The sequence below is a fragment of the Bubalus bubalis genome, chromosome 5, assembly GCF_019923935.1.
Source record: "Bubalus bubalis isolate 160015118507 breed Murrah chromosome 5, NDDB_SH_1, whole genome shotgun sequence".
NCBI lineage: Eukaryota > Metazoa > Chordata > Mammalia > Artiodactyla > Bovidae > Bubalus > Bubalus bubalis.
The window spans coordinates 99,823,857-99,837,977 of NC_059161.1; the positions used below are offsets into that span (position 1 = coordinate 99,823,857).

The 14,121-nt window shown below is 36.8% G+C and overlaps 1 long non-coding RNA gene across 1 annotated transcript in view; it reads left to right on the top strand.

Moving 5' to 3' along the window:
* LOC123333772 overlaps positions 1–7,279 on the top strand; it is a 104,407-nt gene extending 97,128 nt beyond the window's left edge. The window contains exon 3 of the long non-coding RNA XR_006551322.1: positions 6,817–7,279. This is a non-coding gene — a long non-coding RNA (uncharacterized LOC123333772). The remainder of the gene's footprint in view (positions 1–6,816) is intronic.
* Positions 7,280–14,121: the final 6,842 nt, after the last annotated feature.

Genomic DNA, 14,121 nt, shown 5'->3' on the forward strand with positions numbered 1-14,121 from the left:
GTCTCTCACTGTTTCCCCACTTGTTTGCCATGAAGTGGTGGGACCATATGCCATGACTTAGTTTTGTGAATGTTGAGCTTTAAGCCAATTTTTTCACTCTCCTCTTTCACTTTCATCAAGAGGTTCTTTAGTTCTTTTTTGCTTTCCGCCATAAGGGTGGTGTTATCTGCATATCTGAGGTTATTGATATTTCTCCCGACAATCTTGATTCCAGCTTGTGCTTCATCCAGCCCAGCATTTCTCATGATGTACTCTGCATACAAGTTAAATAAGCAAGGTGACACTATACAGCTTTGACTTCCCCCATTCCTGATTTGGAATCAGTCTGTGGCTATATGCTAGGCATCTTGAATACCTTATGCTTGTCTTACAGCAAGCATTATCCCACTCTTAGATCACAGAGGACATCAGCAATTACCTCCTAGTGAGAGCTAAGCTGTGTAACCTCTCTGTTAAGGTTGGCATGGAACTAGGAATATTTGAATTAAAAGTTGAGATCTGTCATCTACCCTGTTTCTTGAAGGTTATAATAAGATATACTATGATAACAAAATTATATGTTTTCCTTCAATATGTTTCCTTCCTTTGTCTCATTGGAATTCAAGGCCATTCACCCTCATAGAAATTATTTAGGAGCAACAGAAAATCCCTTTGCTCCCATTTATGAAACTTTATTTCCTCTAAGCAACATCAACAGAAAACAATATTCTTTCTCTCCCTTGTGATGCAGTGTGAATGCACTTGGTCCACTAAAGATACGCATCCCTCTAAAGCACAGGCTAGACAAGAGGAAAAAAACTAATCAACAGTGTGGAAGGAAACTGTTATCTCTTCTAAAATGTCACGTTCTATGTTTACCATTCTCACTGTCTTCATTTGTTTAACATCATTCTTAGCATGGAATGGAGCTCACCACTAAAATTAAGTACAAGCCCAACAGGGACCTGGTGTACACGTGGTCACTCAGTCTTGTCTAACTCGGTGATTCCATGAACTGGAGCCCACCAGCCTCCCTCTGTCCTTGGGATTGCCCAGGCAAAAATACTGGAGTGGGTTGCCATTTCTTCCTCCATGGCATCTTCCCAACCTAGGAATCAAACCCACGTCCCCTTAGGCTCCTGCATTGTGGGCAGATTCTTTATCACTGAGCCACCAATGGTCTGCAGATCCAACGTGGCCACCCCCTTACTATTTTGCCCACATTTTTACTGCTAACCCCCTCCTCATATCTGTCCTAGACACACAGTCTTCCTTGCTGCCTTTTGAATACCCCAGATATGCTTTGTTTTAAGCCTTTACTCTATTTTCCCCTCTGCCAGGAACACTTTTGCCCAGACATTCATTCCACTTTTCCTTCCATCCTTCCATAGAGTAACTTTGAGTTTCACTTAGACTTCTCTTCTCAGTGGCAAGATTATTGACCCTATTTTTTTTGCCTGATCACTTATACCCTCTGTATAACAAATGCATGTAATGTCAACAATTCAGTTCCTGATTTTGATAATATTTTTCAAATAGTTGAAGAAATGAGGGTCAAATGTATACATAATTATGTAAACCAAAAAGATCCAGAGAGAGATGTACATGATCTAGCCAGAGTTTTAAACTAGATGACAAGTAGTGTCATCTAAAGTGGATTATACACTCTCCTATGTATAAAGTGTGTAAAGATTATACACTTTCCATCCAGGTCTCTTAAGCCTATGAAAATATAGTGAGAGAATGTTTCTTGTTCATATGAGGAGACTGAGATAAGAAATATTAAACTTGCCAAAATTACACAGCAAATGACAGATGAACTCAAGGTTTCCATCAAAGTCTGTCTGCCTCTAGAACCAAGTCCTTAAATCACATCTCTTTGGATGAGAACTAAAATGATCAGAATAGCTCCTTGTCTGGATAGAAATTGAGTGGGTCTTGCAAGTCATCAAAATTTAGGTTAGTGGAGAGGACAGGAAGGAAAAATAGCAACTCTGGCTCAGAGACAGTAAATTGATTACTGCTGTAATACAGCATGATCATGTAGCTTACCCTTGGTTAGTCATTTTAGGGAATTGCATAGGAAGTTATTTGAAATCTTGACTAAATAAATATCTCTGCTTCCATATTTGTTGCTACTACTCATGGATTGGATGAGGACAGAATGAAGTTGACAGATATTCAGTTTTGAGGATGATCCAAATGCTGGAAAACCTGCATGATTATTTAAAAAAAAAAAAAAAGGCGTAGTTGATTCCTTTTCTTGGTTTCATTGTATAGAAGGAAAAAAGAAAAATTAATTTACCCTATCCAGCCAAATACATGAAATCTTATTTCAGTGTCTGAAGGATTCATCATTCTGTCAGGTCAGCTGCATTTCTATACACTGTTTTTAATCAAAACCCATACTAACAGAATTTGTGGTGGAGAAACTGAAGAAACAACTCAAATTCATGGAAAATATGTGGGAAAAAAATAAGTTCAAAACATGAACTATGAAGCACTTGTAAAAGTTCAGATATCATAAAGTTTGAAAAGATAAACTCTGGCCTTCCAGGAGGCACTGATTTGTTAGTATTACTAACAATGTGAAGGCAGTGGCTCCCTGGGAACACTCGGGAGGAAATCAGCAACCATCACACCCACATCCATTCATCAGCACAGACTATGCACTCCTCTACCACGGGAAATAAATCAATTTCAAGTTGGCTTTGTATTACCAAAGATGAGCATTTCATAGAGATATGTTATTATACATTGAGGCAAACACTGCACAGGCTTCCCTGGTGGCTTAGATGGTAAAGAATCTGCCGGTAATGCAGGAGACCCAAGTTGGATCCCTGGGTTGGAAAGGTCCCCTAGAGAAGGCAATGGCTACTCACTCCGATATTCTTGCCTGGAGAATTCCATGGACAGAAGGGCCTGGAGGGCTACAGTCTATGGGATCACAGAGAGTCTGACATGACTGACTAACATTTTCACTTTCTGCATGCTAAATATTTAAGAGAAAAAGAAATAGATGGCTGATATAAGCCACAGGACCATTAAGTCTGGTTCATTTATTGTAAAAATAAGGAGAAAGTTCATGTCTTGCATTTAGAACATACTAGAATCCCACGTCCCACCCAGAAACACACCTCTGAGTTCCTTGAGGGCAGTAAATTTCTTAGTGGCATTGTAGTGGGAGCCCCAGTGGCCAAACACACTGATGTATACATTGCAGATGATTCATAACATGGAGGGACTTAAAATACTTGCTTTTGAAGAATGCAGATCTCAGCAAAAGGAGTGGGTAGTCTCCAAGATATTTAAAAATGAAACAAAAACTCTTAGATTTTGACTCAGAGGAAAAAACCTCTGAGAGGGATAACAGCCCTTGCCCTTTTCAGTTGCTGTTAATGACTTTATATTATCAGTGAATATTGTGTTTTTAAATGATGACATTGTCTCCTAGGCATTTATGCTCCAGATCTCATCTATGCAGTTTGTACCCCTTGTTATCTTTAACAATAAAAGATTCATTTAGATTCACAAAAAATGTCATGCAATTTAATTTGTTTTCTATTTTAAAATGGGAAAATGGAAACAGTTGGCTTTCATAGCAGCCTTCAGTGATTCTGACTTTGGTTCAATAATCCATTTAGAAGGTGGCAAATGATTGTGTAATGCAAAGCACATAACCCAGCTAAAATTATCATAGTTTTCCAAGTGCTAACATCTTTCCTTTTGAAAACTCAAAAGAGATTCTTCTTAAATTCTTTGTTTTTAAACATGTTTTTCTTTAGATTATTCTATGGTTATGTGTTCTCTCTCAAATACCTTGAGGATAAATAGAGATAATGAAAAGAAAACACAGGAGGTGTGGGAGGAAAATGCACATAGATAGCAGAAAAATATACAAGTAAGAAAATGAAGTAAAGGTTATTTTATCTGAGTGACATAGGCCAGAGGATTCCCAGCATTTATAATGTCCTCTGGAAAAAGCAATTATAAATGGAGCTAATATAGGAAGGCTATTTTGAGGAATAGTCTTGGAATGTCCGCCCTGTATTGCCACAGGTCTCCCTCTGATGGATACTCTCATGCAAAAATACGTTTACTTTGCATTTCAATCTTGAATGTATGAATTCTTGTCTTTTCAAAACTACAAAATGGAGCAAATGAGTAATACAAAAAAAGTAGTGTAAGACAACAGCCCCAAACCCTTTTGGCACCAGGAACTGGTTTCATAGAAGACAATTTTTCCACAGACTGGGGGTTGGGATGGTTTGGGGATGATTCAAGGACATTACCTTTATTGTGCACTTTATTTATGTTATTATTTTCTGTTATTATTACATCAGTTTCACCTCAGGTCATCAGGCTTAGATCCTGGAGACTGGGGACCCCTGCTGTAAGATATAAAAGAAGCGAAGACATGCTGTACACTTCTCTTATACTGTTAAGGCTCCTAGATTAGTATTGGGCTTTTTATAATACACTGGAAACTCTTGCATAGAGAAATTCCTCCATTACTTGTATTGTCCAGGTCACTAGTTATCTTAAATATTGACATGTACCTTAGAATTTCAATACCAATAAATGCCATTCAGATATGTTTGGATTGAAAGGTACTCTTGAGATAAATTAGTCTCTAGGGATGGCAGATATATATTGACACAGATTCTCTAGTTGATTAGTTTAGTTGCCTGGGATACTATATTTAACAGGACTCTGTTAGGCTTAGAAAAACATAATTTTGGGAAAATTTAGTAATGTCTTCTAAGGACATAGAATATTTGTAACCTTTGCACCAGATATTTGTTGTCACGTATTCCATTGAAAACTTATATAAAATTCACATTACATACAATTCACCATTTTAACTATTTTGAAGTGTACAGTTAATCAGGTTTTAGTATGTTTACAGTTCTGTGTAATTCTCATCAATGTCTTTCTAGAATATTTTTACCATCCTTAGAGGAACCCTATGCCTCTAAATTCCTCCGTTATCCCCATCCTCTGAAAACCACTAAAATAAACTACTTTATGTTTCAATGAGTGTATGTGTGTGTGCGTGTATTAGTTGCTCAGCTGCATCCAACTCTTTGTGACTCCATGGATCCATCAGACTCCTCTGTCCATGGGATTCTCCAGGCAGGAATACAGGAGTGTGTAGCCATTCCCTTCTCCAGGGAATCTTCCTGACCCTGTGATCGAACTCAGGTCTCCTGTACTACAGGTAGATTCTTTACTGTCTGAACCACCCAGAAAGCCCTAAAGTGAAAGTCTTAGCTGCTCAGTCATGTCTGACTCTTTTGTGTCTCCATGGACCGTAGCCTGCCAGGCTCCTCTGTTCATGGGATTTCCCCAGGCAAGAATTCTGCAGTGGGTAGCCATTCTGTCTCAATGGATTTGTCTAGTCTAGATATTTTATATAACTGCCAGCATAATTTTTTTTTTTTTTTATGACTGGCTTCTTCCACTTAGCATAATATATTTTCAACATTCACTCACATAGTAGTATATATTAGTATTTAATTTCTTACAACTAAATAATATTTCACTACATAGATATATCATATTTTTTCATCCATTTAGTGGTTATATGATTCAGTTTTGTAGTAAACAAGTAGCATCCTTTGAAAAATATCTTTTTCTATAATTGTAATTATAATTTTTGTATTTATTTAATTTGTATTTTTTCCTTTGATATTAATATTTTAGTTAATATTTATATTAATAAATATAGTAACATTTAGTTAAATATTATATTTAACCCCTGATTTTTCATGGTAATGGAAAAAGACCTTCCACATACATTACCTCAAATTTTTTAAATTAGATGCACATATGAATTAACATCAACATCACTGCCTATTTTTTTCCCCTATTTGAGCTATGTTCAAAATTTGACATTAGTGGAAAAAAAATAAAACTACAGTGAATCTTCTCAGAGTGGGCAAAGAGGAAACAAATGAATATCTAGTTAATACAAAGTAGAAATAATTTACTGTTAGAAATATCTTGTATATCTTATTAATATTTAAGAACTCAGTGCCATGGCCTGAATGATAACAATACAGATTTTGAAGTCAGAAAGATGAGGGCCTGAATGGTAGGTCCATGGTTTCTTAATTACATATTTCTTGTCATGTTGTTTTAAGTTTCTTATCTGTGAAATGTGGATAATAATAATCCTCCAAAGAGGGACAGAACAGAGATTAGAGGAGTTAATATATGTACAGTAACTAGTACATAACAGGAACTCAAGAAATATTAAGTCCCTTCCTTTTGTAAACACTGCTTCTGCTTCATTATTAACCTTCTAGTGTTATCTGAATGAGCTGCACGATCATTCCCTCCCTGCCTTTAATGCATGCTATTTCATTTTATTAGGAAAGCTTTCTGCCATTTGCTTTGCTTTTCACTCTTACTTCTTTTTTAATCTTCAGGGGAAAAAAAAACTGACAAAAACAAAAACTTTCACTACTTATAGAGTTATCGGCATATTTCCTATAAGACTTCCTATATTCTTGGTGTCTTTTTAGGTCAAGGAATTTCTCAGAATTCACAGTGAAGGCTGGTACAGTTTTTAGCTGCTTTGGTATTCATCTTAGCTACTGTAAGCCCCACCAGACTGTAAGCTCTTTAGGGAAGATAGCTTGCTAAGTTTGAAGCTATGAAGATTCATCCTTTACAATTTTTAAGCTAACAGTTAACCTGACATAGTGTGTTGTGTAGGTAGTATATGTATGTATGTATTTGTGAGGTATATATGATGCATATTATCTATATATATTCACACATATATACATATACATATATATGCATATACATTCTTGTGTGTACTTACAGGAGACTTCTGGATCAAAGCACACACCATTTACTCACAGAGCATCTTGTGCTTCCCATCATTGCTCCACTCCCAATTTTCCCAGGCCAGAGGTACCACAGGAGGAGAGGAACTCCTGAATTGAAAGGCTTAGCAACTTACGTAGAGCCATGGCATGTTTTCCTCTCCTCTCTTCCAGAGAGAGAGAGATCTTTGCCTTGGAACATAAAGCCATTCTGAGAAGAGAGCTTTCCCATCCTGGAAGGAAGCAAATGACTCCAGGGAAAATATGAATTAAGTCTCTCCAGAGCAATGTGCTATCTCTAACTTCCAAGGCATGTCTGCTATTCACTCATAAAGCCCAGACTGTGCAGAAATATGAAAATGTTCATGCTACTTTATTTCTCAGTATAACCATGTCTCTCTGAAGTTTTCATTTCCATTTCCCAAATGCTCCCAAATGGAAGAATAAATTAATTTATGTTATCTTCTTATTCCATGATTCTCTGTTTTTCAGGTATTCTGATTGATTTTAAAACTTCCTCTTGTGAACATTTTCTCTCCCTACTAGAGTGTAAAGCTTTTGTAAATATGAACTGTACATTATAGGTCTTTTGGAATTCATAGTGTTAATAACAGTGCTGACTGCAAGGAAATTGCCCAGTAATTACTAGTGGCTGTCCACTTATTCCTGGAGAAGGAAACAGCAACCCACTCCAGTATTCATGCCTGGAAAATCCCATGGACCAAGGAGCCTGGTGGGCTACAATCCATGGGGTCGCAAAGAGTCGGACATGACTGAGTGACTTCTTTGTGTGTCCACTTTTTCCAGTTAGTCAACATAAGAAAGGAAACAGTATATATTTTTGATATTTTAATGTATATGACTTGATGATATGTTCTTAAAAGGTATTGTTGTTGTTCAGTCACCCAGTCAAGTCCAACTCTTTGCGACTTCATGGACTATGGCACACCAGGCCGGCCTCGTCCTTCACCATCTCCCGAAGTTTGCCCAAGTTCATGTCAGTTGTATTAGTTATGCCATCCAGCCATCTCATCCTCTGATGCCCTCTTCTCCTTCTGCCCTCAATCTTTCCCAGCATCAGGGACTTTTCCAATGAGTTGGCAGTTTACATCAGGTGACCAAAATACTGGAGCTTCAGTTTCAGCATCAGTTCTTCCAATGAGTATTCAGGGTTGATTTCCCTTAAGACTGACTGGTTTGATCTGCTTGCTGTCCAGGGGACTCTCAGGAGTCTTTAGCACCACAGTTTGAAGGCAGGAATTCCATCACACCCACTAGTTTTATTGACAGCGTGCTTCCTAAGGCCCACTTGACTTCATACTCCAGAATGTCTGGTTCTGAGTGACTGACCACACCATATAATTAACCAGTTATATGGTTAATTAAGATCTTTTTTGTACAGTTATTCTATGTATTCTTTCCATCTCTTCTGTATCTAAACACCAACATCTCAGGAACTGGTGAACTAAAATGGACAGGAATGGGCAAATTTAATTCAGATGACCATTATATCTACTACTGTGGGCAAGAATCCCTTATAAGAAATGGAGCAGCCCTAACAATCAGCAAGAAAGTCTGAAATGCAGTACTTGGTTGCAACCTCAAAAATGACAGATGATCTCAGTTCATTTCCAAGGCAAGCCATTCAACATTACAGTAATCCAAGACTGTGCCCCTACCACCGATGCCAAAGAAGCTGAAGTTGATCAGTTCTATTAAGAACTAGAAGACCTCCTAGAACTAGCACCAAAAGATGTTCTATTCATCATTGGGGATTTGAATGTGAAAGTAGGAAGTCAAGAGATACCTGGAGTAACAGGCTAGTTTGGCCTTGAAGAACAAAATGAAGCAGGGCAAAGGCTAACTGAATTCCACCAAGAGAATGCACTTGTCATAGCATATACCCTTTTTCAACAACACAAGAGATAACTCTATACATGAACATCACCAAGTGTTCGATACCGAAATCAAGTTGATTATATTCTTTGTAGCTGAAGATGGAGAAGCTGTATACAGTTGGCAAATACAAGACCTGGAACTGACTGTGGCTCAGATCATCAGCTTCTCATAGCAAAATTCAGGCTTAAACCATAAAGGAAGTGGGGAAAATCACTAGGCCAGCCAGGTACACGTAAATCAAATCCCCTATGAATAGGCAGTGGAGATGATGAATAGATTCAAGGAGTTAGATCTATTAAACAGAGTGCCTGAAGAACTATGGACAGAGCTCTGTAACATTGTACAGGAGGCAGTGATCAAGACCATCCCCAAAGAAAAGAAAAAAGCAAGAAGGCAAAGTGGTTATCTGAAGAGGCTTTACAAATAGCTAAAGAAAGAAGAGAAGTGAAAAGCAAGGGAGAAAAGGGAAGGTACATCCAACTAAATGCAGAGTTCCAAAGAATATCAAGGAAAGACAAGAAGACCTTTTTCAATGAACAGTGTGTAAAAATAGAGGAAAACAAGAGAAAGGGTTAGGCTAGAGATCTCTTCAGGAAATTGGAAATATCAAGGGAACATTTCACCCAAAGATGGGCAGAATAAAGGACAGAAATGGAAGAGACATAGTAAATGCAGAAGAGATCAAGAAGAGATGGAAAGAATACATGCAAGAAATGTACAAAGATCTTAAAACGTATACAACTCTTTTATTTTTGATATTAATCTATGCGGTATGTCAGAGCATCTCCATAATATAATGTGGTGTGTGTGCATGCTCAGTTGCTTCAGTCATGTTTGACTCTTTGCAACCCCATGGACTGTAGCCCGCAAGGATCCTCTGTCCCTAGGATTATCCTGGCAAGAATACTGGAATGGGTTGCCAGTTCCTTCTCCAGGGGATCTTCCTGACCCAGAGATCAAACCTGTGGTTCTTGCATTGGCAGGCGGATTCTTTACCACTCCACTGAGCCACCCAGGAAACCCGATATAATGCAGGTGTCTGTCTGAATAGGAGTATGATTTCAATGCTTAACATTAGTGACTTTTCAAAGATGTTTTAAAACAGCAGCTTCCATTGAGTTAATCCTTGCTCTGTGCCTGGCCCTGTGATCAGTTGCCAGTGTCCTTGGAGACCTGCATTGAGAACAGTTTAAGGGTATTCTTTTTAGAATTTACTCAAAGTGATTAATTAGGCAGCCTAACTAGAGGGCAGTCTAGGTAATCCATTTTTTTCTCTTACTCATGAACTCATTTGCTTAAAGAAGATACAGTCTCTTATGGTACTGAGCATATTTATGGCCTTGAAATAGTGCCACACGAATCTGTAATTGCTCTCTCTGCAGGATGGTAGGGTGGTTTGCCATTATCAACTACAGAGGCATATAATTTTCCCCAGACACAATATAAACTCTTTCCCATTCCAGAACAAAATGCATAATAATAAAATTCTGGAAACGAATATGCCTAGATGTGCTGTTCTAATCCAGTGTACAATGAGAATATAAACAGCTTGGCATGTGAACCCCTGATTGCTTTTGCTTCTCTTCCCCTTCAGGATATGATTGATGCTTGCAAGTGTGGTTATTTGTTGCTCCTCCGTGCCTGTTCTCTTCAAAGGTTACATTTCTAGGCAGTAGTGAATAGTCCGTGCCAAAGTTTTGTGATTGTAGTTGCTGTTCTCTATTATTTTCACTGACATCAAGGCTTTTTTCACTGACTTATTTCTCTTTTAGAAAATGCTAGGTTACTTTTCAATAGATCATAGTAGGAATGCTTTGGGACACAAAGTAAACTACACTATTAAATGCAAAACTTACTATGTTTAATTGTGATAGGTCAAGATGGCAGAAAATTATTTACCATCTTGAAGAGGCCTTAATTATCCTTTCCTTGCATCTCTACCTACCCTAGAAATTTGTCTGGCCAGTACAATGTACCAGAAGAGACATTATATACATTCCAAGCTAGGTCAAAAGAAGCTTGCAGTCCCAAAGAAACCTGCAGTGTTAATTTCATGTACTGAGAGATTTACATCATAATTTCTTTTTTTTTTTATTTTATTTTATTTTTAAAGTTTAGGATGGGGAATACATCATAATTTCTTACGGGAAAAATATTTTAATTTTAATTCAACAGTGGACTAAACTTGAAATAATTGCTCTAAAGTTAACTGCCCCTCAAAAAAAAAACTATACTAAAGAAATCTTATATTTATTATTCTATGTTCCTCAGTTGTCATATGGCCTTTCTCTGGTACTCTGATCACTATGAAATATGTCACTATAAAATACAGAAAAAAATTGAAAGATGATAAAAGAAGAATATTCATTGTGGCTTTTTTTAGGAAAAAAATTGGGGATATATACTCTGGGAAGAGTATTCATCTCAAAAATATCAAATAATCTAAAAACAGTTTCACTTAAAAAAAAAAGATATGTGCTTTATTACATCAGCTTCAGTAATACCTATATGTGTGCTAGGATTTTTTTGATCATTGCTAAGATTATATTTCTAGGAACTCACAATATTAACTTTTTGTGGAAAAACATTTTTTTTTTTTTTTTACCATAAGCCATATTGTGTGAGAAAGCAAAGACTAAGAAGAGCTAAAAATCTTGCAAAGTCCAAATAGCACATTTCAAATTAGATTCAAGACTCAATCTAATTTATCTATTTTAAGAAGTCACCTTTTCACTGCATTTTGAAGCTTTAGCAATTATCAACTAATTTATTAACTGCTACAGTTTCTGTTTTCACTGGTTACAAATTGAAACCAATTTAATAATGTTAACCATGAAAGTCATCATAAGTAATGGTTATCTATTGGTGAACTACAGTTATTTATGTTAACTACAATAGAAGGTTGAAAAAAAATTCTGTGGTTGATCAGATCTGTAGATGCTTTAACCATGAATTCTGTTAGTAATTTATGTATCTTAAATTTATATAATAAGCTTATTTACTGTTAAAAATAAGTGTTTCCTAGAAAAAAATTATACCACAAAAGGAGATTAGAAGGACAAGTAGTCTCTATTGCTTTCATTTTCAGTTTTAAGAGATTTGAATTTTATGTAGCATAAATTATACCATGGATAATTGATATTTATATTCTATCAGTAAAGTTTTTGATAGAAATATATGAGTTAATAAAATTCCTGGAGCTATACATCTTCTGTGAAAGTTGTAGAGATGAATACCACCTAGTATATGTACTTATTTTTGATTTGCAATGAATTCAAATCATGTGCACAGCGAAATAGACTGAGAATTAGTCCAATGGTCCACACAGTATCAATATCCAATAGAACTATTTTTTTCTCTATATGGTACTCTTGTTTTATTGTATATAGGTTTCACTTTTCTGTCTGTTAGAATCAATTGTCTTTAAAAAAGATGATCAATTTTACTGGTATTTGAGATTTTTTAACTCACAAAATATATTTGTGAGTTTCTGATATTCTGTTTCTCTCCATTACCAAAAATCAGTTCAGTTCAGTTGCTCAGTGGTGTCTGATTCTTTGGCACCCCACGGACTGCAGCACGCCAGGCTTCCCTGTCCATCACCAACCCCCGGAGCTTGCTTGACTTGTCCATCGAGTTGGTGATGCCATCCAACCATCTCATCCTCTGTTGTCCCCTTCTCCTCTTGCCTTCAATCTTTCCCAGCATCAGGATCTTTTCCATTGAGTCAGTTCTTCACATCAGGTGGCCAAAGATTTGGAGTTTCAGCTTCAGCATCAGCCCTTCCAATGAATATTCAGGACTGATGTCCTTTAGGACTGACTAGTTGGATCTCCTTGCAGTCCAAGGGACTCTCAAGAGTCTTCTGCAACATCACATTTCAAAAGCATCATTCTTTGGTGCTCAGTTTTCTTTATAGTCCAACTCTCACATCCATATATGACTACTGGAAAATCCATAGCTTTGACTAGACAGACCTTTGTCTGTAAGTAATGTCTGCTTTTTAATATGTTGTCTAGGTTGGTCATAGATTTTAAAAGAGACACTGATGTATAGAACAGTCTTATGGACTCTGTGAGAGAGGGAGAGGGTGGGAAGATTTGGGAGAATGGCATTGAAACATGTAAAATATCGTGTATGAAATGAATTGCCAGTCCAGGTTCGATGCACGATACTGGATGTTTGGGGCTGGTGCACTGAGACGACCCAGAGGGATGGAATGGGGAGGGAGGAGGGAGGAGGGTTCAGGATGGGGAACACATGTATACCTGTGGTGGATTCATTTTGATATTTGGCAAAACTAATACAATTATGTAAAGTTTAAAAATAAAATAAAATAAAATAAAATAAAAGATTTTCTTCCAAAGAGCAAGCATCTTTTAATTTCATGGCTGCAATCACCATATGCAGTGATTTTGGAGCCCAAGAAAATAAAGTCTGTCACAGTTTCCATTGTTTCCCCATTTATTTGCATGAAGTGATGGGACCAGATGCCATAAACTTCATTTTTTGAATCTTGAGTTTTAAGCCAACTTTTTCACTCTCCCCTTTCACTTTCATCAAGAGGCTCTTTAGTTCTTCACTTTCTACCATAAGGGTGGTATCATCTGCATATCTGAGGTTATTGATGTTTGTCCTGGCAATCTTGATTGCAGCTTGTGTCATCCAGCCCGGCATTTCACATGATATACTCTGCATCTCAGTTAAATAATAAGGGTGACAATATACAGCCTTTACGTACTCATTTTCCAATTCAGAACCAGTCTGTTGTTCCATGTCCAGTTCTAACTGTTGCTTGTTGACCTGTACACAGATTTCTCAGTAGCAGGTAGGGTGGTCTGGTATTCTAAAAATAAACCCCATGTAATTAAAATTCCAGAAAAATTAGATTATTAGCTTTGGAAATTAGATATTCACCATTAATCAAATAACAGGAGAAAAAAAGAAAGTGGTGTAAAGAATTAGCAATGTTTGTAGAATAACATAAGTAAAAATGTGTGAATCTTGTTTTCACACCTTTACCCGGTAGCCTTGGACATGCCATCTCGACTTTCTCATATGTAAAAGGAAGATAGCAAAACTTCTGGGAACAGATGAAAGATGGGGAAAGTTCTTTATACACTCTTCAATATACACTATTCTTAAACATTTTTATTCTTAAGTGGGCCAACAGCAATATAAATAACCTATGGCTAGCATGAGATTGTCACAGAACTGTCTTTTCTTCAATGTGAAAAATACTCAGACATTATCTTGAATAATAGAGAATATTACTTTAAAACTATGAACTGCAGTCAATGTGATGTGCTTCTACGAGTATTTTTGGTGTTTGCTTACTGAAACCTCCGGTTCATATTTCAGTAGTTTTTTAAATCTTTGCCAGCACAGTAGATGATTATATATT